General features: G+C 43.8%; 1 pseudogene; it reads left to right on the forward strand.

Annotated features, from left to right (window-relative positions):
• LOC119280209 overlaps positions 1-6242 on the forward strand; it is a 108255-nt pseudogene that overhangs the window by 22395 nt on the left and 79618 nt on the right.

Here is a 6242-nt window from a genome sequence, read left to right on the forward strand (position 1 = left end):
TTTAAGAATATTTATGTAATTTATAAAGAACATCAATGTGTTTTGGAAAAATGTTCAACATGTATTCGGAAAAATGTTCAACTTGTATCTGGAAAAAATATTCAATGTGCGTTTAACAAATGTTCACCTTGTATTCGGATAAAATGTTCAACATGTATTTGCAAAATGATCAATGTGTATCTAAAAAATGTTCATACAAGTGTTCAACTTGTAGTGATACAAGTCGATGTGCATTAGAAAAAACGTAGAAAAGCAAAAAAATGAAAAGAAAAATAAACAGAAATTAAGAAAAAGAAAAAGAATACAGAAAACACACAAAAAAAGTCATGGGGAAGCTTCTAAAACCAGTCCGAGTAGATCCGTAAAATCTTTCCAAAACCGCTCACAAGAAGCTATTACAGTAGGCGCCTACTGGCACAGCCTGTATTGTGAAGCGGCAGAGGCGATTCGTCCTTCGATCTCGCAGTAGTTGAGATATAGCCTTTTGCACTAGTTTGCTTAGCTGATGCTAACGCAGAAGGTCAATGGACCTGTCCCATCAAGCTCGATCGTTCGGTTCGCTCGTTCACTCCACAGGCCGTCTCACTCGATCGATCGTTGCTGCCTCGGTCGTCAATTGATGTTTAACCCTTGACCTATGACTTTTGGCTTTTCAATCATAAAATCGTGAATACAAAAATTGTTCAGGATTTTGAAAAAGTTCACAATATTTTAAAAGAAAATTTCACGAATTAGATAAAAGGTTAAACAATATTTTTCTAAAAACATGAATTTTTTAAATTTCACAAAATTAATTTTAAAGTTCACGAATTTCAAAAAATACAAATAAAGAAGTCAAAGATTTAAATTATAAAGTCCATGATTTTTTTAAAAATGCAAAATTTGAGGAAAGTTCCCTAACTATGAGAAAATAATAAATTTTAATAGGTTTGTGGATTTGAATTAAGTTTCACGAATTTAAAAAATGTGTGTGATTTAAAATGAAATATATTTTTTAAATAAAACAGACACAAAATGAATAAAACAAATAGAAAGATAAAAAACAAACAAAAAGCAAAAAATCGAACAAACCTGTGTGGAAAAAATGTTGGATGGTTAGGAGGACAGTGGTACCCCTAGCCCATCAGGGTTCAAGTCCTGGTGCCCGCATTATTTCTGAATTTATTTAGGACTTCCGGCGATGCACGTTCTGTGTGAGGAGACATTCCCGTCGTCTACGATGCCTCTGTAGTGAGTTCGTCAATGTCAACATGATATGCCGTTTCAGTCTCTCAGAGGTGCTCATAGGGGTAGGATCTACATGTGTGTATCCATAGGGGTGAGTGTATGCGCGTATACATGAACGCCTACGTCTGTACGGTGTTCTCAAGAAAAGAAAAACAGCCCAGTCAATCGGTGGGAACCTAGAAATGGGCCGTCACCCAGTTAGGCCAACTCCACCGCGCGACCCCAAACGGACGTTAGTTTTGTCCGGATTCCGTCCGTTTGGGTAGGGCAATGGGGTCGTGTCCGGGCAATTTTCGGGATACGGTGGCCATGCGCCCAGCGCGTGGACGCATCCCGACCGCATCTTGTCCGCGTGCACATTTCTTTGCAAGTCCTTAAACTTTTTTCATCATTCATTTTTGGTACATGACAATACATCATCACATTTTGACTAGTAAAGTAAGGTCAAAGAAAACAAAAACTACAAGAATACATTTGAGAAGATACCCAACTTCCATAACTGCTCCCTTGAGTTGGGTTAGGGCCTTCTCGATGCACTCATTGTTGATATGTGGAGGAGCCTCGATGTTGCACCCTCCTTTCTTCTTCAAGCCAGAAGTCCATGTTGCTTCCTCAAACGTTGTATCGTGCCTAGCCTCTAATCTAGCAACAAGTGCACTTGTCTCATCTACAGCCTTTAGGCTAGCTAAAAGTGCACGAACATGTACTAAATTTCGCTCTATCAATATATCGATGTACTCTTCTTCCCAATACCAAAACTTGCATCCATTCTACATAATAAAAGTAAAATTAGCACAACTAGTCTAATCCGAGAGCATAAACCGAAGCTAAAAAGAGCACATACCCCATCGTTTAAGCACTTGATGAACACCCATCCGGGATGTTCCGGCGTTGTAGACACGCGGCGCACGACCATCCTTGGGCAGTGGTCGCACTTGATGAGGGGCAACGATGGTTCGACGAGATTTTGAGCAAGCATCGAGCCCGGACGGCCGCCATTCGTGTATCTGCCGGCGGACCACCGACGGTGCAGATCCGAGCGGCTAGAGGACGAGCCACTGCCTGCATGTGGCCTTGCGGCCCTGCCAGGACCTTCCGGCGAGGTGCCCGGCCAGTCCATGGCGCGGCCCGTCCTCCCACAGCCAGGCGAGCTCAAGACCGACCGGATCCGCCCCAAATCCGGCCGGCGGGTGCGCAAACCAGGTGGTCGTGGTTTGGTAGCTCGGCGGCGACGAGGGAAAGGGGCTGCGCGAGCGCGCGTCCGAGTTGCACGGCTGCAATGGCAGCGGCGGCGGCGGCGACGGCGAGGGGAAGAGTGGGGAAGAGTGGAGAAGAGTGGAGTGGGGTGCGGCCGGAGGGAGGGAGGGGGTGGATAGAAAAAGGCCCGTCCTGTGCCACCGACGGGCGGGCCAGGGAAAGACACGCGCAGACGGACGACGCGTCCGCGGGGCGTCCGCTTCACCTCAAAAGCGGCACAAACTTGGACCGCGGATAGGTCGAAAGCGGACACAAAACGGACAAAAGTCTGTTTGCTCCCGCGCGCTGGACCTCCCGGTTTGTCTGTTTTACCCCAAACGAACGGGTCCAGACATGATAGGGTCGCGCGGTGGAGTTGCCCTTAGTGTGCGTCCCGTACCAAATATACATTCTATTGGCGCTGAGGGCGCAAAATGGATCGGGCAAACCATCAAATGGGCCTCGGAACTGGAAGGCCCTATAAATAAGATGTGGTCCATCTATCTCGCCTGAGGCGGCGTGGCCAACCCTAACTCGTCTTCTACTTCTCCGATCGATCTCCGTTTCTTCTTCGTTGACTCATCCTAGGCTCCTAGCAAAGGTACGCAACTACTACTAGTCTCACACATATGCGTTGCTGATTTATGGGCTCTAGCTATTGCGTACTGTCACTTAGTGGTGAGGCAGGATGGATATTTTTTCGCTCATCTCATACGATCTGCTAGATCTTTATTAGGATTTATTGGTTAGATACGGCATGGAATGATTGTTCATCGTACGTTGTCCTTGCTGGAGAGAGGAATTCTCATCTAGACAACCTACGATCAATGGGTATCTATCCACCAATTAGATAGGAAATTCTTGTTAGTTGGATTATTAAGATTTCTTATCCAACTTGTGCGGCCAGTTGAAGTGTTGACGTCTTTTTTGATCTAAATAATAGATGGGCGAAATCAAGCATCTGCCGTAAATATTTGTTGCTGGGGGCGGAAACTCATTTGTCAAACCCGATTTGTGCATGATCCTACTGATCTAACCACACATGGATGAGGCATCGTCCATTCATCGGCCAATGAGTATCGGCTGCATAGTACTTTCGTTTGTCAAATTCTGGATGCCCGCATGAATACTCTGTTATCTACTCTAAAGTTAGTCATCTTTGCTAATTTGGCATTCACATGCTGTCCAGCACAAAGTATTATTGTAGTCAGTTGTAATTGAGAAGTTTATATTCACCCAAGACTTAACTTTGCATGCTAAGCTTAGCGCGACACCTGCTAAGTGTAAACAAGGTGCGTACTTATGCAGTAGATTTGTAGGAGTACCATCTAGTTATAGATGTATAATGGGCTCATCTCGTGTCAAGGGTGCGAGCAAGGTGCGTTGAGCTGTGACGCGTGACATAGGGAGGTCACCGGCTGGGAGCCGCCCTACGCTACCATGATAGCTACCTTAGCCAGTGTGTGGCTCGTTGTTTGGCGCTGCGCCGTCTCATGTGCCTTTTGGCATGTATCCCCGTTTTTCTTTTTTCAGACCTCTTTGCATCTTCTTGAACTTGTGGATTTGTAAGGGCCTCAGTTTAAGGCCGGGCAAGCGCCTCCGTTCTAAAAAAATGTATAATGGGCTCATTTGAATTTTTGATTTTTTGTGCATTGTTCTTCTGTTGTCTACCTTAATAAAGTGTCTAAAAGTTGGTGATGTATGTTTGGTTTGCTTTGTTTCAGAAAAATGCACATCTACGTTAAGAACCCGACAGGCAGGACAATATGCCTCAAGGTCCACGCATCGGACACCCTGTATAGCGTCAAGGCAAAGATTTAAGAGCAGTACCGCCTAGTCTTCAACGGGGAGCAGCTACAAGACAACCTCACGCTGGCCGATTATGACATCAAGCACGAGTCCACGATAGACCTTCAGGACAAGATGCAGATCTTTGTGAGGGAGACGCAGACGGGTAGGACCATCCCTCTCGAGGTCGACAGCCTCGACACAATAGGCACCATCAAGACAAAGATCCACTACATGGAGGGCTTCCCCACAAACCTGCAGTGCCTCATCTTCAAAGGCAAGCAGCTTGAGGACGACGAGCGCACGTTGGCCGAGCACAATATACACAAGGATTCCACGATCCTTCTCGTCCTCCACCCGCGCCCCAGAGGTGGGATGATCATCTTCGTGAAGATGTTGATAGGGAAGACCCTCGCTTTCGAGGTTGAGAGCTCAGACACTGTCGAGAGTGTCAAGGTGAAGATGTACCAGAAGGAAGGTATTCCTCCGATACAACAACGCCTCATCTTTGCCGGCAACGAGCTGGAGGACAAGCGCACCCTGGCAGAGTACAAGATTCAGAAGGAGGATACCCTTCATCATCTGCTCTGCCTTTGTGGTTGTTGATCGAGATGCATGGCCATTCAGCAAAAAACAACTTTATTTTGCTGCACTCCAGTCTTGTTTCTCTCCTTTCGTTCCATTAGTGATGAGTTATCGTAAAACTATCCTTCAGTATGTCAGGTCTTTTTGGGTCCCTAGAAGTGATGTGGTGTTATCAGCAAAAACTATTTATCATTTAGTATGAATGTCTCACCTCTTGCAGCCTTTGCAAGCAGCAGATACACTACATATTACTCGTAGTGGTCGACATTACCTTTGCTCACGTGCTCGTATATGGCCAAGTGCTATAACTTGTTCTGTACAAACAAGTTATTTGTCTCTGTGTGATGATGATAAATGCAAATAAATCATACAAGAATGCCGGCTTTTGGTTAAAGGGTGTGACTACGTTTTAGTCGACCAAGACTTATCAGTCAAGTGGCATAGCATGCAAGAAAGGAAAAGAAAAAAAAACGAAAAGAAAAACTTACATAGATCTCAATGTAATATCTTACTTCGAATAGCATCGACTGATACATAACCGGTATAGATTTACCAAGACTGTAGATTATATGCAAGTTGAAAATTCATATATGAGTCCGTGTGGCCTATCGAATTTAGAATCGATCGCGCGCGGGCGGGGGTGGGGGGTGCTCAGGAAAGCATGTATAAACCTCTAGTATTATTGAAACAAAAAATTATATAAATTTTAGGCAACCAAAATTATCAAAGTATTTTCTGTTCAAAACATTAAAAGCAAAAAAGAATTTTCCTAAAGAATTTTTTTGTTAGAAACTTTAATAGCAAAAAGAATTATCATAAAGAATTTTTGAGTTAGAAACAAAAATAACAAAATCCGTTTTTGAATATAATGATAAAACACAGTAATACTACATAACAGGAAAAAGAATCACTCAAAAATCTATTTTTATTGTAAAGTTATTCAAAAACTAGTGATTCACACAAATTTAAAAAAATCAAATTTAAACTATTCAAATTGGAAAACAAATGACACGAACAGAAAGTTTATAATTTTTATTACCTAAAAGCAAAAAGAACTAAAAAACAAAGAAAAAAACAAAAAAAAATAAATAATGCAAAAACCAAAAAAAAACTGGAAAAAAATTAAAAAAACGCCACCTACTGGGCCACCACGGCCTGAATACGATTAGAAACCCAACCATGGGTTAGGATTTAGGCCCGCAGAAGGCCCAGTAGGCCCACAGGCATAGCAGTGTTAGATTAGGCATGTAAGCCTGCAATGGAGAGGAGCTCGAGAGGGGTGCGGCAATGGGGCTTATAAACCACTACGCGCCCCTCTCAACTAGCGAGGTGGGACTAAAGGGGGGCATTGGTATCGGTTGGTGCCACGAACCGGTACCAATGCCCTGGGTATATAAGAAAGCACT

This window comes from Triticum dicoccoides, chromosome 3B (assembly GCF_002162155.2).
Source record: "Triticum dicoccoides isolate Atlit2015 ecotype Zavitan chromosome 3B, WEW_v2.0, whole genome shotgun sequence".
Classification (NCBI taxonomy): domain Eukaryota; kingdom Viridiplantae; phylum Streptophyta; class Magnoliopsida; order Poales; family Poaceae; genus Triticum; species Triticum dicoccoides.